General features: G+C 41.9%; 1 protein-coding gene across 1 annotated transcript in view; it reads left to right on the top strand.

The window, feature by feature from the left end:
* LOC120897084 (putative tRNA (cytidine(32)/guanosine(34)-2'-O)-methyltransferase 1) overlaps nucleotides 1-22,568 on the top strand; it is a 50,920-nt gene extending 28,352 nt beyond the window's left edge. Inside the window, exon 4 of the mRNA XM_040301698.1 lies at nucleotides 21,894-22,568. The gene's annotated coding sequence lies outside the window, so the exon portion shown is untranslated. The remainder of the gene's footprint in view (nucleotides 1-21,893) is intronic.
* Nucleotides 22,569-24,006: the final 1,438 nt, after the last annotated feature.

The following is a 24,006-nucleotide window of genomic DNA, read 5'->3' as shown; positions in this document are numbered from 1 at the left end:
GAAGTTCGAAAGTAGAAGACATAACTTGAAATCTGAACCGGTCTGAGAGGGGGGAGACCGCTCTTGCGAAGTCCAGCGTGCGACGATGGTGTTCTGGTTTCGTTGGACTGTTGCTGCTCCCCTCGGCACTTCGGTCGACTGTCCCGCGTTGTTTCTTAAGGGTTGGGGTCACCATATCATCCTGTCCGCCGGCCGGTCGGCCAAATCCGACTGAACCACGGAACTCACACTCTGCAAAACGAAACTATTTCCGTTGCTCGCAGAGCACCCAGTTCTTCCCTCGGACACCAGGGTCTGTGTCCGCGCATTGTGATCGAAAAAAAAGTAGGAAAACCAACCAGATCGGAACGTGCGTTGCAGAACGAAAGAAAGAAAGAAATGAGACAGCTCGTTTCTAGTCTCCACCCCTTTTCCCTCTGTGCTATCTCCCGGTGCAGTTTTAAATGCGACCACCCGGGATAGACAGTGCGCGCAAGCAGAAGCAAGAGGGTTGGCAAAATGAACTGCAGAACCAAGTTTGCTATCGCATGCCTGTCTAAAGCGGCGAGAGATATGGCTAGGGGTGGAAAATGCATGCCACGGAACTCTCTTGTCCCCGCGCGTCCACGATCATTCTCTGGCAGTACACGATCCTCCTAGATTGACGAAACTATTCATTGGCAAAATTTGTGTGACAGACTGCTGGATGCGCCCTCTCGCCGAACCTTTCAGTTGAGATCGCGAATTTATTCAATCATATGCGAGACGAAACAACGAAAGGTAGAATGCCAATCGGGCAGGAAAATCATCATAAGTCACACCGCGGAGCATTTTGGTCGCAAAGTCAGCCCGAATCATTGCGAAGACGGCAACCAACAGAGTCGGGGCAAACTTGCCAACTTTTCTGTGCCATTTTGGATCACAAGCTTGAATGCATCGCGTAGCGGTTTGATTTAAAAGCGAAGGGGACGTTTGATTTGACGAGAATGCGGTTGATGCCGATCGGCCACAATGACCTAGTTGCATTCGTATTGGCGGTGTGATGGCCCATCGCTAGCTCTTTCTCTCGCTGTCAGCCGGCGCTGGTTTGGGTTTGTCTTCTATATATGCCTTGATGATGTTGAAGCGATGCTTGATTTTAAGACACACGTTAAAAACTCGTTAAAAACAATCATTTCGTGTTGCTTTATGTGAGCGAACGAAGCGTAAAGAAGCTCGGTGGGAGATGGAATACCGTGTGTTGTGTGTGTCTGGCGAAAGACTTTTAAGTTATAGTGCACTTGCAGTCTTTAAAACGACAATCAAAAATGAGTCTTCAACATTTGGGTTCTTGTAATTCGGGTTATACATTTGATCGGTAATTACTGTATGCATCAAACGTACGAAAAGTTTGGTTTATGGAGCTTCCAGGGTAACTTAACGAACTAAAACTCGACGTGATCCTACTGGAGCAAACCAATTCGAGAGTCCTTAGGGCATATCTTAAGGACCAAAGAAGGCTATAAATCAAAAGCTGTAAAATGAAAATCTCAGCTTAAAACTAATAAACTTTGCTGGCAACGGGCACCCCCTACCTTATTGAGGCCCCATACGTATTTGAGGCATGACTCCGTCCAACAATTATCTTCTTGTTTTCTGTATTGAAATGGGAATGACAGGAATAGCAGGAATCGCCACAGAGACGGTTACTGGTATCTATTCTATGGAATTTGCACAACATGAGCATCTTCGTAAATAATGCAACACAAAGATAGATAGTAAGATATTAAGCCGCATCTTCTACCAACAAATTATAGTCGAACGGCTCGAACTTTGAATCGAAATCAATTGATCAGGCTTTTAATCTACCACCAATAGGCTAGATAAGCAAGATCAAAGCACACCAGTGGTATATTATTTCCCTTAGCACACATCGCTTCACAGGTCTGTCTTTGTCAGTGTCTGAAATTGGCTTTAAAAGTACATTCATTCTCATTTGTTCCGTATCGGTTAGCACAAAATTCCATGCATCGAATCGGTATAACTTTGACCCATCATTTCTTTTCATTACGTTCCTGCCTGTCCTTTACATCCATCGCCCACAACTCTACCACCTGCCACTGTACGATGAGAGACGGTAACTTCAAACTACGATTCTTGAAGAAGCTAACAGTCTGGCCACTCTTTTTGTACTTCCGGTAGTATAAAGTTTTGCCCATCGAAGGATGCTATGATCGAATGCGTCTGCTTGGGGTGTGTGTGTGTGTATTGTTACAGCACCTAGCTTTCTATCGCTTTCAAGCCAACGCAGAAGGAAAATGAACGATGGGTAGCGCAAAAAGCGACACAAAGACGCTAAGGCACGGCTTACGGTAAAGTTTGTAAATCAGAAAATGCTTCCTCAATACTTGCAGACCAGAGATTTTGTCATGTTGGAAGATTTAATTCATTATTCAAATGCCGCCTAGCATGCTTGGTTTAAAGACAATTCTTTGTAGCAGTTCTCGCTAAGCAGTTTATTGCAAGCAACCGCGAACGGAGAACAAGGGGCTGTTTGTTGCTAGGCGTGCCAAGATACGATTTGAGTTGGAATGGTGTTGTTCAAATCTAGTATGCATTAATCTTTTTCTACCAAGCCCTGATGAACGGATGCACAATACCAGCAGCTTGGATACGCGCTTTTTATCTTTTTAATGTTCCGAAAAATATGTATTATTTAACTACTTGCCATTTCGGTAGCCCGATTTAAATTCAAAAATTTGATTCAGTTTTAGACGAACAATTAGCGAACGTTAGGTAAAGCTGCTTTGCTGCTGCATGTGTTGCAACGTTTCTTTTTCCTACCGTCACTTTATCGCTGATCCATTAAAGCTTCCGATCCTGCCCGTTATCATCGTCCATTAGGGTGTTGTTGTTGCAGCTGTGTGTGCTTTTTTTGCTTCTTCACAAATGACAGATGCAACATCGTTTCAACAACTTAATGATGATGGCTTTGCACACTCGCTTCTCCGTAAAGCGGATCGCGAATTAATTCGCTTTTTATTTTGCCCCATCGCCCCCCTATTTTGCACTAACCCATTCCTTCCTCCTACCTTCCACCTCTACAATCCTGATAACGGGGTTTGGGGTTGCAATCGGCCGGGTTTTCATCAACTACGCTGAAACATTGCGCCGTTTGTTTGCCTGTGCTTTTCACGAATCCTTTCTGCGCTTTTTTTGCTTGTTTGTTTGCATTATTGCAATTGTATTTAACTGCTGCATTTTTGTGTCTTACTCTTCTCGTCTTTTATCCGGGTAAATTTATTTGCTGAAGAACAAATAAAAAACCCAACGAATTTCTTGCGGTAGTCGGTAATGATTAACGTACCGTCGTTTTGTGGACTGTTTTGTTTGTAAAAGGAGCGAAGGCGCTACGATCCGTCTATCGCGGATTAAAACTCATTCCCTTTATTTTATTCCTTCCGGGTTTTTTCTCTGTCGCATCTCATCTTTTCAAAGCATTCCCCGAAAAAAAAACTGAATTATGTTCTGCTGATGAAAGCAACGTTTTCCCGCAACTCCTCTCTTGCTTTTTAGCTTCATTTGCATCTGTGCTTTTGATTGATTTGGTTTGCTTTGGTTTGCCATACTCGACGCGGGGAGGGTGGATACATATTGATGATTTAGAAATCAGCTCGACGGGTGACATTAACATTCTGCGATATGAATATCGCAATCCCGATCGGTTACAGCATATCCGCCCATTTTCCCCGATTTACCCCCGTCAGTGTTTGCCTTATTTCAATTTCCCCCTGCCTAAACCAGTGCGGCGCGCTGGGAACAACATCATTTGCGTGTCTTGATAACTGAACCATTTAGCCAAAGAGACCGTGAGGCTCAATACGCCATCCTCAAATCCGCAGCTACGTTCTTTTTTCCAGCTGTCTGCACACTTTTATCCAGACAATTTAATACGATTTGTGAAATGGAGCGGGGGGAGGGGGGTCGGGATGGGGGTTTGATATAAAAATTTGGCTTTCTTTTCATTTGGTTTGTTTTCGTTTTTGTTGTTGTATCACACTTGCGCCACATCAGTGTAACGCAGCGTCGTATTATTATTTTCTCTATCGCGCACAATTTTTCCTGCGATGAATAGGATGTAATTTATTTTACGCTTATGCTCGCATCTGCCTTTTTTTGCTTGGTTACTGCTTCCCGTATTAAGGGTTTTATCCTTCCCCCCAGCACAGCGTTCGAATAGGAATGGTGAGAGAGAGAGAGAGGAAAAAAAAAGATAAATAAATTTCCTTCCCAAAACCGTTTTTCCCACGATCGGCGACGGTCGTCCACATTCTCGCCGCACCAAAGAAAAAGATGATCGAATGAGATTTCGTCTGAATTCAGCCGCTTTCCACCTACGTTCGCTTCCCACTTCCACTAAATCATGTACATTCCGCTGCCTTGGCTTCAGCCATCCATCAGTCGGAATTGTACGCGTGTACGCTGCAAGGGCTGCTTGTATGACGGCGTCTGACGTTGGCGAGAACCGAACGAATGGTAACGATTTTAGCAAAAGTGTGCGCGAGCTACAATTAATCACAGCTTTAAGCCACACCACCACTTGGCTGGCGGAAATTTTCGGAGTCCTTTTTTCCCCGTCACGGTACGAACATATGAACGTGTACTTTTGGTACGGCTTCCGTGGGAGTTCGTGGGGGGGGGAAATGAAATCCCGGAAGAAGGAGCAAAAGGTGCACCGAAACGAACGAAGGGAAAGGAGTGAAATTATCCTTTACCAGTATGAATTTATTCTTCGTTATGTCTTGTGCTGTACTTTCCACTTACGTCCTTTTGTGTCACTGGCAAGCGCAATGGTGTGCAATGCTTCCCAGGTGATTATCCGTGCGTATTTAGAACCGTACGGATTGAGAGTGGTGGAAAGAATTTATTTTAACTAGAATTTATGCACAGAGCTTGGCAAGCAATGTACCTTGTCCTTAAAATGCTGTATTCTAATTTAAACAAAATAATTGTTTGAATAGACAAAATAGTTGCTCGAGTATCTTTTTCTTCATGTCAGTTTGATTTATATCAGAGGTTTACTAACATCGGTCTGCGAACCAAATGCGGCCCTCGGGATGCGGCCCTACAATGCCACGACTTTTTAAAGGTTAACATAAATAATTTATAAATTAATCAATTTTTTCTCAACGAACTATTAGTGATTTATTCATCGTGTGCAATGGCTCATCAAATAACAGGTGCATCGATAACAGCATTTGCGCTTCTTTCACTTATTATCATTACGATTCCTCACGACTCACCCCTCTGAACAAACAATTTGTATTTCCTTTTTCGACTGTCATAAATATGAAACGAAATTGTTGAAGAATAATTACGCATTAACTCCAAGTGAAATGAAACTCCTATGTGTGTACCAACTGGTGATGGGCAAAACGACTCCGAAGCCGGTTCTTAACTAACCGCTCTGCAGTCGACTCCGAACCAACGGGCTCCTGAGTCGTTTATAACACATTGCACCAAAGAATTGCCTTCCACTGTAGTTTCAAATGGGAAAATTCGTTGAAAAATGTATATGCATAGTAAAACACTAAAAGTAGTGCAACTCGGTGTAACATTTAGGTCGGTAGTGTTCGGAACCGTTCAGGCACTAAAATATACTGTCAGCAGCCTCACAGCCTGAGGAGTCGGATGTCTAAATCGGCCCGTGAATAACCATGTAAATCAACTTTAAAGAAGTAAATCAAAACGTTCGATCGGTATTCAGCATTATTAACAAATTAAATAGTTGCATATCTTGAGAATAGGTTATCCGAGAATATTTTTTAAATTTAATAAATGGGTCGGGACCAACCAATCTAGATCTATCGGTGCCTCTTCCGGCATACCCAAGGGCAGCAACCTGGGGTCTCTGTTGTTCCTGCTCTACATAAACGACTTGTGCACGGCACTCCCGCATAATAGTTGCCTACTCTACGCAGATGATGCTAAAATCTATCGTGAAATCCGTGAGCCAGACGACCATCTTCAACTTCATGCCACCCTGACTGAATTTGTCTCCTGGTGCAAGCGCACTAAGCGTCTGTATTGATAAATGTGCCATAATCTCATTCAGCCGTTCAAGAGCTCCAGCGCTGTTTAATTATCCGCTTGATGGTCAGAACCTCGAAAGAGTGAACTGTGTATGGAATCTAGGAGTCCTCCTAGATGCTAAACTCTCCTTCGAAGAACAGATGGACCAAGTAGTCGCTAGTGGCAATCGGCAAGACACTTGCTGGACTACTGCTGGAATATGCTAGCATTGTTTGGTGGCCAGCATCTACTCGGGCACTTGCGCGGCTGGAGTCCATCCAACGGAAGGCAACGCGCTTCGCCCTTCGTGATTGGCCGCGTCGTCTCGACTACAGGACTAGGTGTTTGCTACTAGGGATCCCGCCCCTCGCCGAACGTGTTGAGCACGCCAGACTTTCGTTTATCACGGGAATCTTAAACGAAACAAATGGACTGTCCCGAGCTGCTTTCAAGGATTCACCTCTATGTTCCTCCCAGAATACTCCGTCGCCGGCCAATGCTGGCAGTCGCTGAAACCCAAACAACCTGTGGCTCTCGCAACCCCCTTCTTTGCCGTCTACTAAATTCAGCTGACTATATCTATGAGCCTGGAATGACGATAACGGAACTGACTTCACTTTGAAGTGTTCGGAATGCGTCCAACAATAACTATATATAAATGTTCTGTTCGTTATCTAATGTCTATTGTAAGCAAAATTAGACTCGAGAGAGCTTTATAGTCCATCGATTAATAAACACTAAACTAAACTAAACTAAACGAATGATGCACAATGCATGACTGCAATCATATCGAGTGTTTGCTTCCACACTCGCGAGAAGATTGTTTTACGCTATCGTACAATGAATTCATTGAACCATTAGTCTGGAGTCTGTCCCGAAGCCGTTCGTTAAGAGCCGGCTACAGAGTTTATTCCGGAACCGTAGGTTCGCTCCGAAATGCCCATCACTAGTGCCAACCAACAAAACTCAAACGAAACATAAAAAAGACATAATGAATCCTTGTGCATTTCGGTGGAAATTCGTAGCAGTGTTGCTTCTTCGCTACCTTCCTATGCTCTCAACGTTCCCGAGCCTTCGATGCTTACAAAAAACTCATTCCGTACGTTGTATCGTTGATCAATAGAGAGAGATTATCGGACCCGAGACGTGCACGTTGAAATAAATACAAAATCCACTCTAATTGCATCCTTCTTGCTTCGTAAATACGAAAACAAAAATTTCACCCTAACCACTGAAAGACACCTCTTCCCGGTCAGACGCACCCATGTTGCTTGGTCGCGTTTCCGAGAAGAATGTTTAAGTACATTCTTAAAATGCCAAATTATTTGCCGGTAATCAAAATTCAGACGTAATTTTGCTCAATGAGCTTTTGAGGGTTGGGTTCGAAAAGGGGCATTTTTTTTCGTTCGTCTTTTATTGGAGTGAAGCAAAAGTCGAGGAATGGAATTTCTTGAGCTTAAAAAAAGATCTGATAGACCAACCGCACAGTAGCGATTCGAAAGAAAATGTTAATTGAACGAACGGGACCGGGTTTGCTGCTACCGCGTTGAGATGCACAGCGCTGGTGATGATTGATTTTGTTGCGTTGGTTGGCGAGAAAGCTTTCATTTGTTTATCGATTGATGAAGAGAAAAAGTTTGTATGAAATGTTGCGACCAAAGTTAGTCAATTAAACTTCGTTGTGGTAGAATATTTGTTCGCCGTGCAATAGTTTTAATGCAAACATCTCCTGTTTATTTTTGGCATTTTAATGATTGATGTGATTGATTGATGAATTATTTTATAGACGTATTTTTATTCTAAAATTTTCAAAAGAATACCTTTTTGGTGTATCTTTTTACAACAAAAAAGTTGTAGTAGTTGTTAATTCCTCACTGAAGGTTATATTAATTTGGTTTTGTTTTTTTATTATGATAAAAACTGGAACTTATATGCTATCTTAAATTAGGTTATAGAAATAGCAAAGAAATTAAAAACAATATGCAAAGAATTGAACATAAAAGTTTTAACTTCACATTTTTTTTATTCCTCGTAAGAACGCGAATCATTTCAAAGGTGCAAAACAACAATACAAAATAGTAAAACAATCCTACGAAACCAACTGCCAAAGTGCACAGGAAGTGGCAATAAAGCTTTCAAAAACAGGATAGCTCAGACATGAAAATAAAACAAAAAGCAAATGAAACTGTGGCAAAAAGCACATCGGCATATAAAAAAGGGAAATCATACAATAACTTGGAAACAACACACAACACAGCGAGGAACAAAAGGCGTTTGGTTAAAACAAACAATGCACCACTATGGCACGAAGATAAAGGAAAAGTGAGTGTGTGTGTGTGCGTACGAGCAAGCGGGAGCAAAGTGTTTGTTTTTATTTTAGCAAAAAGGCTAAAAAGCGCAACGACGGAGCAACATTTGAAAACACAAAAGCAAAACAACGCACAAACTCTGTAGCGACTGGGTAGTGGTACTGGGTTGCAGACGTATGCGAACGAGTGTGTGTGTGTGTATTTGTGTTTATTTTTGTTTGCGTCGTTCTGTTTCTATTGGAGGGGTCATGGTTTAGGTGCGAAACGGAGATCCGCATACTCATTCACTTGCTGCATGAGTGTACTGCAGTTACAACAACTGCAGTAACGGGTGAGGATGGGAGGAACGTTCGGGAATGCATTTATTAACAGAACCTTACCCACACACAGGCGCCTCTCCGAAGTTGGTCCCAGGAAAACGAAATTATGCCATCCATAATATTTTAAAGCTATGGGACACATCGTCCTGTTTCCTTGCTTTGGGGAGCTGTTTTTTGTGTCGTTCCTCATTTTAATGAGGCTGTATGTAGACACGGGAAAGGGAAGTGAAGACGCTTATTTTTTTGTAGAACCTTTGTTTCATGTTTTACTAAAACCTCAAGACACAGGTAACGAAGTAGGTATGTGAGCGTGTTTCACAAAAAAGGTAAAATGAAAAAAAAAAACTTTCCGTTTTTCCTGTGGCAGTTCATAGAAGGTGTTTTATATGTGTGTGTGTGTGATTCAGGTACAAAAATGCGCTAGAGCTATTCTTTGCCAATATTTTTGATATGCTCGTTGTTTGTCTTTTGTTCTTCAAAGAAGGTGCTAAACGAGAAAGTTACTCTTTAAACGGCTGTTTGTTCGCTGAAAACTAAATTTGCTTCTTACGATAACAAAGTCTTTCAATAAAGAAGTGCATTAAGTGTTTTCTTACTATTGTTTGTCTTTTTTTTGTTCAAATAAAAAATAAAATAATATTCTTCTCTCTTTTCATTCATTCTCTTTAGGACATGGTACTCCTGGCCATATTTAAAATCCAAAATGTTAACATACGAGATATTAAATGGATCATTAGTTTTTTTTTCAAATGACACTCATATTATCTTCTTTATCACAGGATCTTTCTATCTAACGCACAGCTTTCAATAATTTGATAATTGTTGAAGTGTAGCTTATGTATAAATTCACAATTTTTGTAGTTTTAAAGGGTGGCATCGTAGAAGTGAAAATGCTGCATCGGTACTCGGCAGTAGTTTGTTTGCCTTTGCTACTTTGTTTGCTTCAGTACTAAATTTGCATTTCACTTAACTTTTTTCAAATATTTTAACTTTGCACTTGATAACGGCCGGTAGAAACTTTTTGAAATAGTTACAGGCCGCACGCACAACTTCAACGTGTCGTTCCTTTACCGCTTGAGTCCGGACACTCCGTTGTTTGCCCGATTTCTTCTTTGTAACAACCATGCCTGTCTCCTCGTATCACTCGATCGTCCGGTAGACGAATAATCGACTTAAATTGAAATGAGACAGTTTCTGCTTGAATCCAGTAAAGGTTACTAGAAAACTGAAGTAAACACTAAGTGCCCGTTTTGCACAATAAATAGTTAACAAGTAAATCTATCAAAATATACCCATGTGTTTGACACACAGTGGACACACAGAAAATACAATACATCTTCTTTTTGGTGTAATGTCCTTCGCGGGCTTGCCACTGCTTTTGAGAGTTATTCTATACCACGTAGCCGGATAACCAGGTTACGGGGGGACGGTCCATTTGAGGCTTGAACCCATTGCGGGCATGTTATTAAGTCGTAACAGTTGACGACGGTACTACGGGACCACCCCATAACACACAATATAGAGGCACTCAAATAAATGTATCACTACTACGATGCCACCTGCTTATTTGATTGCAAGCTTTCGAAATAGAATATGTAAAATCAGCAATGAAACTTTGGTATATCGCCAAAAACTCTTTTTTGTAATAAGCAAAGCTGGTGTCTTCTTACATCAACGAAGTAAAAAAAGGTCTGGTAACGTAACGAAAAATAAACAATACTTACTCTGCTCAAGAATTTGTCTAGAGTAGGGAAAGTTAAAGCTGGTGGAGAAACTGCAAATACTAATACTGCTCTGAGAAAACAATGTAACGTTGATAGTTGGCTCATCTATCACGGATGAACCGCTGGGATGTTAAATTTCTATCTTAGTATGAGCTTTTTCGATTGAAATTCATTTTATAAAGTAAAGGCATCTTTTAATACAGTTTTTTGAAAGTCTGAATCGAAGGGAGTGAACCTCTGGAAAAATGATGAGATTTTACATTTAATAGATACACAATTCAAATGAACTCTTTGTTACAATAAAGGAAAATGAATCTGACTCTCTGTTGCAACCGTGCGGTTCACGATAATCAATTCAACCCACATTTTGTCCGTGGTTGATTGTTCAAAGCAACCGGTTTTGATGCACTAATTCGCTTGCCTGGCTGCGGTCGATGGTGCAGCATACCTTTATTAAATCAAATTTGCTAGCACGTGTCATCAGCACAGTATACACAACCCCGTGTAATAAAAGTGTCAATGCTACTGCTGATGATGATGCGTTATTCCAGGGTGGTTTTTTTACTCTCCGCAACATGCTATCAGTTTTACCTATATCCTTCTACCTATCTCTTATTTCGTAGTAATGTCGCCTGTCTGCATCTTTAATTGCGTTACTGTGCACATTCTTTCGACTATTGCCGGCTTTCTACTGCCAACCTTTCTCGAAGCGCATCGTGTTGCAAAGCACGCGAATACTTTATTAATTGTATTACACTCTCTGAGATGCATTAGATAATGCGTACAGCGCTGTGCTTTGGGATGTATATACTCACGTCACCACACGGTACACACGGTTTCACTTATTCACTTAACTGAACCAACCCATTTACCACGAACAAAATGGGATGCCGGGGGGGAATGTAGTGGTGTAGTTTGATAATGGATCAGTTCAAAGGGTGGGCTGAGTTGCAGTTAGACCGCGGTATAGAAACGCGGTACAGTAACGTAACTTGCGATTCGTCGCAGCCTTTACCCCTTGGGTATGGTTTTTACCCATGAGCAATAACACTACCAAAGCTTGGCATGAATTGCAGCGCATCGATCCACATGTGAGTGGTATTATGGGTGCACGGAGGCTGCGTTGTGATCAAACAACACACACCCACACGCGAATATACGAACAAACATCGCAGCCGCAGCTTTCACCTGAAGGCCGATTGGCATCCTGGATGAACGCGTCGACACAAAATGGGCAAGCGATGCGTCTACTGCACCTGCAATCGATCAGCTTTGATGTGCGGATGGGCAGGAATGGTACACCGTAGGGGGTATTTATTTTAGCCCGCGTGTGTTTGTGTGATTTGGTCTGCTGCTGATTTGGATGACAGTAGGAAGTAGAACAAAAGTGCGCTCTAGAGAAGGTTCAAAAATCGTTTTGTATTTTGGTTTTGTTTTTATAGACAACCTACATTTACTTATAATAAGAGGAGCTTTGAGACGACATATAACCAGTACGTCAGAGTTAATAAAGCGTTCAAATTTCATACAAAAAATAAAAACATATCCTAAAACATCAATACCTTTACTGACTTCATGAATTTTAAGAACTATTATGAATGTTATACCAGAAGATTCAAAAGCAGAACATAATAATAATAAAATCAATAAATAAATAAAAAAACTAAATGAATAAATAAAAAATAAATAAATAAATAAATAAATAAATAAATAAATAAAATCTTTAAAAAAAATAAGTGAATAAAAACTTAGTGAATAAATAAATAAATTAAAACTACGAATCATGCTATTTGCGACTTCTATTGCAAGTTTGTAAGTGAGACAATCACATTAGCACATGCATTATCATATGCGTATTTTTTTTATTTTTCAAAAACATGGTTTAAATTTTTTCCTAAAAAAATGGTGCGACATGACGCGTAAGATCGTTTAATTGCAAGTAAAATGTTATTACTACAGTCAAAAACATCTTCATCCATCAAACTTATTCATCTACTCTTGCTACAGTTTTTTTGTTGGTGTTTGTAAGCACTAATCGGCGAAATGGAGGCGCGTGGTGTTTTTTATGAATCCATCGAGAGAAAAACAAAAGAAAAACCACACACCCCACGAGTATCCAAAAATGAAACCAACGCAAATCGACAAGCCACAACGCGTTCGTGGAATGCTAACGAATAAATTTAAACTCCACAAAGCAATAAGCAGAGAGAAAAGGAAAACAAAAATTACATGTTACATGCGTAATGTTACAGTGCATTACATTTGTTTGATGGTGTATGTGGTGTAATGTGTGTGTGTATATGTGTACTTTTTTCTCTGCTTGTTGTCTTGACACTCAACCTCAATCCCTATCAACAGTGCACCGACAACGGTTCAAATCAACGGTTGGCAGAGAAATCGGTAGAAGCGAACCAACTGAGCCATCCCTTTGATCATTGTGTTTGAGCGCGTCAGCGTCTTCCTTCCGTGCTTGCGCACCGTTCTCATTTATTTGGATCCATTTCCTCGATATCATGTAGACACACACAAATACGCTCATGTGTGTACATACGCACACTGATGCACGACGAACGGCGTGTTTGTGAGGTGCTGTAGGAACGACCACAAAATCTAGCCAGCCTTTCCGCGGGCACTGTCGAAGTGGGATTGATGGGGGGGGGGTCTTTTTTTCGTTTCCCACCCCCTGAGTGGAGGCCAAATACGCCAACCGATGGAAAGCTTCGAGCGGGAGTATGGGTAAAGTAACTCCACTCACTGCCGCAGGGAGGTTCCTGCAAGCCTAACGACGGTATTTGGCGGATTCGTTCATACGTTAGTCGTATGCAAATTTATCCCTTCTTCCCTCATCCTCACTGCTAAACTCCCCTCCTGTTACGCATACACTCAATCAGTTGTTAGAGCAGGGGGAGCTCTTTACTTTTGATTTTAAAATCTAAACCGTTTTAAGTTCCAATGGCCGGAGGGGATGATTTTCACGGGAATAGCCCAGGCACAGTGCAACAATTCCATAACCCCTCGCCTTGTTGGGTTAAGTGTGGAAGAGAAAGAGAGAGAGAGAGGTCCCGGGATCTGGTAGGTAAAATCAATTTAATGAGATGAATTTGCAGTACCGATCGGTATCATAAATGCTGCCGCTAATGAGGTACTCTAAATTCGCGGGGCCGCTTCCGTGCGACCCTTCCCGATGTCTGGCAGCGACGCATTGCGGATGATGTTGAACCAGTTCACTAGCAGCAGCAGCAGCAGCAGCAGCAACAGCTTTAAAGACTCGTTGATCCTGGTGCAGGAGTGAAAGGACTGAAAGCATGAAGGAGTTCAGTGGAGTTGGTTGAGAGGGGTTCTCGTAAAATAGCTTTGTAGATTATCATTGTGCTTCGGAAATGGTTGGAATTTGAAATGTGAAGTATGCAGACCGTTCACTTGTTCTTTTTTTTCTCCGCAGCGTGTGCGTGAGAAGTGCAAATGAGACTGAAATAACTGCTTTTGATATGGTACAGGAGTAATCGACTAGACGCACGGGTACCGACAGGAATTCGAATTAATTTTGTCTGGAATCTGTTGCACTTATGTTGTGCGTAAAAAGTCTCACATTGTGCTTGTGGGGGGGAGGGGGGGACAGGTCGTATGTTGTAAAAATCAAAACATTCTTGTGCTGCTTTCCAACGTGCCTTTTTAACTCTACAATCTCCGATACAGCCTAATGAAGTGGTGCGTCTTCTCGGGTTGAGTAACTTATTTTTCCCTTTCCGTTTCCGGTCTGGTAAATAATGGAATGAGTTTGAAATATTCCAGCGATACTCAGATTAACACGTTCAGCGTTGCGTCTGTCATGTAGGATCCCTGCGCTTTCCTTTACGTGGGCCTTTGTCCCACAGGATTTAAGTTACTCAGCTGGTTGGAGAACGACGAAAATTATTGCTAATGTGAGTGATGTCGTTGATACAGAAAGCAGAACCAACTCAATGTTACGTTCAATTTGTTGATAAACTTTCCAGACTCACCTCAGATAGAAAAGGTATTATAATGTGGCTTCTTCTTCCACTTAACACACCAACTAACAACTTCTTCCACTATACAGGCTTTCGAGACTTATTCAACACCACGCAGCCGGATAGACAGTCCTTGCTGCAGGAGACCTAGTCTAGAATGGACCGAATTGAATCCACGACGGGCAAGTTATTAAGTCATGCGAGTTGACGAGCCACGAACGTACCACGGAACTACCATAATGGCTACATTGGCCTAATCAAACCGATTCATTTGTGACCATGTTTGAGTGCCATTATAGTGCTACTAGCTCCTTGCAATGCTCAAGTCGATAGGATGCAAAAACGTTTTATAAAATTATTACGACTCTTTTCCGTTGAATACAAAATTTTGAAATTATTCTCTTTTGAATGTCCACCCTAACGGCTTGTGTTGCTGGTATAGTTTTTTCCATATCAATTTTCCACCTTAATTCCTTAGTCTATTTCAAATGCTGATGCGTTCATCCTAATCTTTGGACGGACCAAAATTGTACACAATCCATCTTAATGTATTTTTTCTTTGTAATTAAAATTATTGAATGATATTTGAATTTTTCATCCTTTTGATATTATCTGAATATAATATTGATTCGATAACTGCAAGAAATGGAAAAAAAAAAGATTTACTCTAAGATAGTCGATAGGTCAATTAATATTAAGTTAAAAGTGTATCTGTAACCAAATGTAAATATCAAAAATGTGTTAATTTAGGAACATATATTATTATTTTTTTGCGTTTGTTTGAAGAAACTTCAGTGCGTATATTTTATTGTTTTATTTTGTGCCCAGAGGCACATGCTGGAGCTTATCAAAAAGATTAAATTCTTCCTAGTGACAGGCCATTAATTGGGACTGTTTTGACGCGTCGGCTGGTAAAAGTTAAGCTGTTAAGCAGCTCCATTATTTACATAAATCTCAAATCTGCTGCCCGATTGAGCGACAAAAACCTTTCTCTAAATGACCAAACAATTTAAGCCTTCTCAGGCCTAGATCCTTCGTCAAAAAGAACCCGCAATGTACGTACGTACCCGATAGTACTGGGTGTGCGAGAAAGCAAACACCAACATTTCTCACACCTCCTAACACTACCGTGCCAAAAACGTCAAACTTTGACAGCTAATTTGACATCCAATTTGAGTTTACACGAAACTTGTTTAACGCAATCACTGATGGCTGGTGTTATCCACCAGTGTCAGTGTGTGGTGCTGTGTGCAAAGGAGGTAATAGGGACGAGTGTAAAATCAGTGCCGAAACCTCATATATCAGATAGAGTTCCATCCATCGATAAAGCCTAGCTGCTGGCGGGATTATAATCTCTAAATTTAGCCACGCAAAAGCTTGCTCGAAAGGCAAAAACTATTTTCCTACGAAATGGAGGAGGGGGCGATGTTGTCGACCCAGAAGTACGACATCAAACCATTTTTCCTCCCTTTAGGAAACCCCCAGAATCATTCCGATGGCTTTTTGTAGTTAACGATACTGATTGGCTGTCCATGCTTTGAAGCGTCTCGAGCCCACTGGAATTCCCTTGTCTTTGCCTTGGGCGGGCGCCACCACCAACAGCAGCACTTCAGCGTCATCACCTCGGCTTGTAGAATAGTGCTATCAGCATCTCATTTTCAACGGCACTTCATCGGTAGCTTATCGAACACTAGTAGACCGAAAGGGTGTCCCAAGGTAGTGGCGGTCGTGATGATGGTGGTAGTGATCCGTCCATCTCTGGGAAGGCATCTCATCAATCAAACGCTCAAACTTCCCACCCTTTTGCCGTCCCAGAGGGGCGAGTACCAGATGCCATTTGCCTGTTCGTGTAGAACGCGCAACCGGAAGAAGGATCCAGGATCCCCTGGTGAACGCTGCGTCACGCCCAGCAGGGCACCGGTCGCAATATGATGTGAAGGAAATCGATCATTTCCAATCGCGTTAGCCATGGCTAGTGGTGGCGGTATGTCATCATCCCTCTTCCTGTGCCGCGTTCGCGCCCTTCACACCGGATGGGAGACACAGCACATGATCGTTCGAGCGGAGACAGATTTATCTCCTTTCGCTTTTGCCCATCGATAATATTATAATCATCGGTTCCCGCGGCAGTTCTCGCGGGTGGGATGGTGGTGAGGCTGCGCGGGAAAGGGGTTAGGCTGTATGGATTGGTGGTTTCGATTGCACTTCTCGCCTTCCGAGTTGGTGAGGTGGAATAGAGACCGTCGGATTTGCTTTTAAATCACTTCCGGGACTGAGGATTGTTGAGGGCTGTAAATGCAACCACAAACGTAACCAAAAGGAACCGAAACGCGTTCACCGCATAGAAGAAGATTTGTTGTCGTTGTTGAAGGCTATGATGATGATGATGATTTTTATTTTTACAGCAGTGATTTGCAGTATGTTACCCGTAAACATCTTGATTTCTTTTGTTTTTCTGCATTTTAAAGAAACGGGAACAAAGCGAAGGAAATCAGACGATAGGTTTTCCTTCCTCGAAGGAAATCGAAAGTCAACCTGAAGAAAGAATACTAGAGCGCGAAATGATAATGATGAATGTTTTTGCAAGCCCCAGCAAGGAGGCGCAAAGGTGCGTGTCATGCGGTAGGCTCGATCGATAATCGATGGATTGTGCGGGTGGGAAAAGCGAACCAAACGCATGTGGACGGGACAGGAAAGAGAGAGAGAGAAAGAGATAGAAAGACGATAAACTTTGTTGGTTTATTGGGACAGGAGTGGAGTGTTAAATCGTTTGTTTGATTTATAGACAGCACGCTCCAGTTCTTAGGCCGGGAGGAAAACATGGAAACATTTTTAGATGCTTTAGGGAGAGTAGAGTGAGGGGATGTGGAAGATTGAAGTTGAAATCAAGGTGCAGGGTTGACCAGACAATGTGATTGGGTTTTTGTGTAACGCAACAACTAAATAATTTAATAAATAAAACAGAATACATGTTGATGAATTAATTTCGTATTATATTATATTCGCTCCTTCTTCTTCTTCTTGGCGGGCGTGAAATCGTGACCCATTCTTAAACCAAAAAAAGCCATGATTTTTGTATGTTTAAATGTAATTTTGTTTAATGTGTTAAACACATTCATCCAGAACGCATCTAACAAATACTCTTGCGTTACGCAATGCTTTATGAAACGTTGCGTTGCAACAAGTACCATAACTTTCATAGTACACACAGTAACGTATTTTTGTTTATTTTGTGACAATTGATCCTATTCCCGTAAATATTCTTGGCTATGTCATATTCTAATATGACACTTCTGACTACCAGCTCCAAGTTAATAGCGTAACGGTATTAGATATGATTCGCGCAGGCGAACCTGGCGAACCTAGATGGAAATAAACGTCTCAGCCAAAAGGTCGACCGCGCATTTAGCTATCAAATATTTTACTTACTTACTTACTTATCCGGCGCTACAACCGGTTTGCGGTCTTGGCCTGCCTCAGGAGTGTCCGAAACCGCTCACGGTCTCGCGCCTTCGTCTGCCAGTCCTTAATGGCGGACACCTCCACGCCATCTTGCCACCTCAATTTTGGGATCAAGAAAGTTACTACTAAGAATTATTCGACCAACCAATGTGCGCCGAAGAAGTTTGCGGCCAATACTTTTGCGAATCAAAAATTGTGCAATCAAGAAGTGTGTGATTTTCCACCGCGCATCTATGGTACTGTAGTTCTGTAGTTCTGTAGCAAATATCTGTGTATCTGTAGTTCTGTAGCAGATGCCAATGTGTATATTTAATGAATAATATTAATGAAACCCAGTCAGCCTAGCTTTATATCCTTGAAGAGAAAAATAAACTATATCGATTTGATCTAGCCTAACCCATCAGAGTGAATTACTCAATTCTTTAGAACTAAGACTTAATTATATCACAGTAAAGTCCAAAACTACTTCCAATGACAACAGTTGGGTTGGTTTTGAAGAACACCAGAAGTTTATTGAATTTGGGTTTACAGTGATCTATTCAAAGCTATGTTTTCCTTCTTGTTGTAGTTTGCTTCTCTCAAATCTCATTTGCGTTATATTATTGTGCCATCTTTCCCAGTCCTCTATGCCAGTGCTTCCCAACCTTTTTAAGACTGCGGACCACTTGGCTTTGAAAATGCATTTGCCGCGGCCCACATCCATTGAGTGCATACATTGTTTATACATAGTTCAAAGTTCTTGATCAAAAATGTCTTTTAATCTTATTCTATACATGCCTGTTGAAAACATAATCTTAATGGTGAGGAAAAATGCACTATATGTATAAAAGCCTTTCTTTTTTCAAAAATAAATTCTCTCGTGAATCACGTCTGCTAACGCCACGGACCAAAGGTTGGAGACCATTGCTCTATGCTGTGCTACTTTTACAATCCCTGTGTTGGATTCAGTATCCTTAATACAAATAAAGCATATAAGCTAATTAAATAGGTTTCTTTTTTAATAATTGTTGGGTTGTGATTATGCTTGGAGGCTTTCCTAGATATTTAAAATTTTAAACGTCTGTTCTTTTAAATACCAATAAAATAACTAAATAACTGACAAAAACAACTCCGAGATACAAAAAGGGGTTCAAAATGGTTCAACGATAAGAATAATTTTAGTTTTTAAACACATTGTAAACACATTATTCAGAATCATTTTTACCATAAAAGAATACATTTTCTGAAAATCACGAAATCACATGTTTTCATACCCACGCGTCCTTTTTATTGCTCTGGTTTTCTTAAAAAAAATCAATCGAAACCCCCTGCATTCGGTAGTGTTCCTTCGCCGAAAACAGCTGTCCTCCCACGAATGGCTTTTAAGTCAAAGCATTTGCTCTTAAACGATTCCGATTTTTGATTTCCCATTCTTCGCGCACGCGTGTGTGTGTGTGTGTGTCTTTGGTCATCGTGCAGCCAGGCTATTAACAGACCATCGAGCAGGGACGCAGGAATGGGGCGCATATCGATAGGAAATAAATATTCTTCGAAAGCGCTTTCAAATGGAAATTGTGGAAAGCGCAGCCACGATAGAAGGCAGAATAGAAAGCATTGGGCATGAAACAACAAACACAGGGAAAAGCGATTTCTCACGCATTTTTTGTTTCCACCTCACCACCACAGTTTCACAGTTCGCGCTGTGACCTTTGGAACAGAACCACAACAATAGAAAAATGAATCGTTGAAGGGGGAGGGAGAGGGAAGGCAGGATGGAAAAGCCATACGCCACCCGTTTTGGGGGTGCTCGCACCCTTGGGCTCTGTTGCCGATCGAATGGTCGGGAAAATGATGAAGGTAAACAACAATTTTACGCTACTCAAAAACAGATTTAGCAAATATGTTGTGAATTACACTTTCGCTCGTACATGGCTACCGGTAAAGTTTTCGGCTCGGCCGCCAACTGCCCTACGCCCTCATCTCAGGAGAAATAGGGAAGGGAACGGTGGCATCTTGCTTTTTCCCCCATTTCTTTTTATCGAAATCGCCCCTAAGCCGGTCGCTTGCCCTGATCATAAAATCGTCAAATATTATGTTTATGTCCCCTGTGTGACAGTGTTCGAGTGAGAAAGAGGGCTGGAGAGAGATTTGCAGGGAAGAGGGAGCACGAATTATGATGACCAGCATCCTCCCTTCGCTGGAGGAACATTGAACACTTGAATGCATTGATCTCGTATCGTAATTCCTTTCGCCGTGCTCAGAAGTCACGAAAGAAAGTAAAAAAAACCCACTGGTTGTGGGAAAAGGGGATGCCGCCGGGTGCCGATGAGCGCGCGCGTTGCCCGATGATCAAACGGGGCAGTGTTTGGGCCTTGGTGTTCCGTGGTGCTCTCCATTTGCCTTATTGGAACGAGTTCCGGTTGGAGGAAATTCAATCAAATCGAATGTTAACCCCCATTCCTATCCCGATAGATTTCCTGTCTTGTGCTGTGCCCAGTATCATCTCCCCTTTCCTAGGAAATAGAGACCAAAAGCCAAACGCGTGTTCTACCGAAGTACAGAACCAGCAAAGGAATAACTCCCCTCGTATCCATAGTTCCTTCGCTGAGTTTCGCTTTCCAATTTTCCCAGTCTCATTTTTCTACGCTTTTCGCCCCCTTCTCCCCGTAATTCTTCTCCCTCTCGGTCCCCTCTCTCGCAATGGGGGCAAGTTCGATTCTGTTTCCGTATGGAAATTCGGGTGGCATTTCCTTTTGCTCGCCCAACACCACACTCTCACAGTGACACACTGATTTGCATTGGACGATAAATTGAATTCCATTTTAATGAGAATCGCTCGCAACCACCAGGGACCCCACCTTTGAAGAGGTATGAAGAGACAGGCGGAGGGGAGTGAGCATCGAGGAGTGAGTGGAGTGGAAGGGCATGAAAGGTCACTTTTGAATTGGCTAATTTATGCGCTGCGTGTTGATGATGTTTTATGTGTTCTCTCCTTGTGTGCTTCGCGTTCGTTTTCCTCTCCGCATGGCCTGGTCGAGTAGTAGTAGTAGTAGTAGTAGCAGGTCCTTTTGACACGTTTCCCAAGTAGGAACGGTGGGGCCTTTACCACCACACAGCTTCTTCCCGCTCGCCGATAGCATGTTGGCAAATTACGTTTAAAATGTAAAAATCACTTCACAATGTTGACCATTTTCATTCGTCCTCGTCGTCGTCGTCGTTGTCGTCATCGTTGTCTCAATGGTTTTGCGTTTCAAGAACTTGCACTCTTGAAGCGTTTCCCGTTCTGTTTTTTGTGTATGCTTCGATTGTGAACTTTACGTTGCCCGGGGACGGTGGCGAGATGCGATCAAGTGTTCTGTTTTTTCCTTATTCCAGCGCTTTTTGCTTCTTCTTTGCTTGCTCAAAATTGTAAAAGAAAATTGCAGAATTTTCTCTCCATCCGCTTCGATGAGCACCACGCGAAGGACCATCCAGTGTCGTTTTGATAGTATTTGGTTTGGCCATTTGCTATGGTGGAATTTTTACACCTTGCACCATAACCTGGGGACATTCCAGTGTCCAGGGGAGATCGGTGGCTTCCTTTTCGCCCGTAGCCAGTGCTTGGATGCCGTTTGCAAAGTGCCATTTTTCAAACTGTTTGTGCTGTTGTGCACAGTAGGTTGTGGAGTTTCGAGCAAAGTGGGGGCAGATAGATCGTTTTTTTGTTGTTGTGATTAATGTACTCTTCTAAAAAGATAAACTACTTTAACGAGTTCAAAGTCCGATCGGAAGGGCTAATGGGTCGAGGGGCTGGCTTGTGCCAAACAAGATGTAAATCGATTTCCATCGCCCCATGTGTGGAGCGGAATTTTTATCTACGGGGCAACCATTTGGACGAAGAGTTTATTTAAATTGAATTAACAAAAGAGGTCAGGCCTGAATTAACAAAAGAGGAATTAACAAAATAGACCATCTACGGGTTTTTGTTTTGAAGCAGATAAATAGCGTAAGCAGTGAACTGATTTTGATATGTGTGTTCAAAACGTCTTAGGATATGTAACATCAGGACATGAAATATTTATTTTCTTTTTCAATTTTCAGATATCAAACACGGACACTCCACGAATATCAAACACGGACACACACGAAAAGTGGGACTTAAAAGAGGGCTTACTATTGAAATGCCGGATGCCGGACTCATGCCCCACCAGGAGGGTGCTCGTCAGCGACCCGTTCGGCACGAGGCGTAGAGGAGCACAGCGAGCTCGTTGGCTGGATCAGGTGGAGTCGAACCTGTCGGAGATAGGATGCAGCCGTGGTTGGAGGACTGCAGCTCAGGACCGAGTTTCCTGGAAACGGATTGGCGACCTGGCCATGTCTACTAGACGTGCTCGTACATGAGCAGGCCAAGAAGAAGAAGAAGAAGACTATTAAAAGTTACGTGAAGGTTTCAAATACAGGAACCAGTTCCAGATTAAGCACTACGCAAACTAAGGGGCCGCGTGGGGCCCTGAGGTCTCGAGGGGTTCCGAAAAAAGGGATCCACCCCCCACTCACAAGTAGATTTGCTTCTCAATTCTTCACAAGTTTAGAATTCTTTATACATTTTCGCGGTAGACACTTCAGAAATGCCTAGATTCGTATGACTGCTTAGAGTCTCTACTGTTTGTTTATCTACCTACTCTACTGTATGTTTGTGTGTTTATCCGCCACTGACAGGAACCACGATGAATAACAAACATGTGTAAGTGTTTAAGCGGTCTCATGGTACAGTCGTCAACTCGTACGACTTAACAACATGCCCGTCATGGGTTCAAACCCCAAATAGACCGTGCCGCCATACGTAGGACTGACTATCCTGCTATGGGGGGTAATCCTAAAAGTCATTGAAAGCCAACCCCATAAGTGGTACAGGCAGGCCTTGACCGCCAACGGTTGTTGAGCCAAAAAGAAGAAGTAAGAGGAATCGATTACAGAAGAACGAGTAAACGATAAAACGGATATTTTATCTTGACGCTTTTATCTTTTATTTATCTGAAAACAAAAACAATCAGAGATAGAGGTAATATGATAGAAAAGTTTAAGATCGTCAGCGTAAAGAGGTTGGCTGTCTGCAGGAAGAACCAAACTAACACAATTAAGGTATAAACGGAAAAGAAGGGGAAGGCTACTAAGCACACTACCTTGAGGATCTCCTGAAAACCCGCAGAATTTATCCGGCACACACGTGTTTATTTTTACCCATGATTAGGCACGATTACAAAGATAAAACCCAAGCCACTTGACTATCAAAGTTGAGGACTCCAAATTGGAAAATTAAGCCAAAATCTGTAACGTATTTAATTATAGTATAATACCGTATCACTTCTTTACAGCGGACTCACTTTTCCGCTTTGTATAAAACAATTAACAACCGTCTGCACTTATTTTTTTATTTATTTATTTATTTTATTTTTTTAATTGCTCGGCCACTTTGGGTTACAGCAATAGTGCTTACTGACTATAGTATACAATTATTCACGAAGGAGTTGGAAGGAGTTTATAGTACGGAAAAGGAGCGAAGACGGGATCGGTAGGCAGGATAGGATAGGTTGAAATCGAACAGATCTGAAGTACTATTAAAAGACGACATAGCTCTTACAAAAGGCTCATTGCGAGCAAAACGTACCTATATGTCAACTGGAGACGAAAACGATAACGTAAGGTGCGACAAGGTGCATACAAATGTAAGCGCGACAGAAGTGAAGGAGTATTAATCGTATTGAGCAATATGCCAGCAACGAAAGAAGCCTGAGCGACCGAGAGGCAGTGCTCCAACTTGGCAAGGCCTAATAGAGTGCATCTATCGTCATACGAAGGAAGCGGAATAGAGTGATGACCCAGCAACCTACGAAATACGATCCTTGTAAAACGTCTCTGGATCCTCTCAATCCTTTGGAGCAGAGATTGATTGACGGGCCAGATGAGATTATTCTGTTAGTTTTACTAGAAAATAATCTGTAGCAAATATAAAATGACAAATAAGCACGTCCATGAGAATATCAATGCTTAGGAGGAATGGCAGTATTATTTCAGTTATATATCCCACTGTGGTTTTCCGTTTTTGTTTGTACCATAAACGTAAAAGTGTGAAGAATGTACTGCTTCAATTGCAAACAATAAAAAATCACTTTCGGAGAGAAATCGGTTAAAATAGCAGGTTATAATAATGCGT

The sequence above is a fragment of the Anopheles arabiensis genome, chromosome 2 (genome assembly GCF_016920715.1).
Source record: "Anopheles arabiensis isolate DONGOLA chromosome 2, AaraD3, whole genome shotgun sequence".
Classification (NCBI taxonomy): Eukaryota; Metazoa; Arthropoda; class Insecta; order Diptera; family Culicidae; genus Anopheles; species Anopheles arabiensis.
Note: the sequence above shows the minus strand (reverse complement) of the source record. Positions and strands in the feature narration are given on the sequence as shown.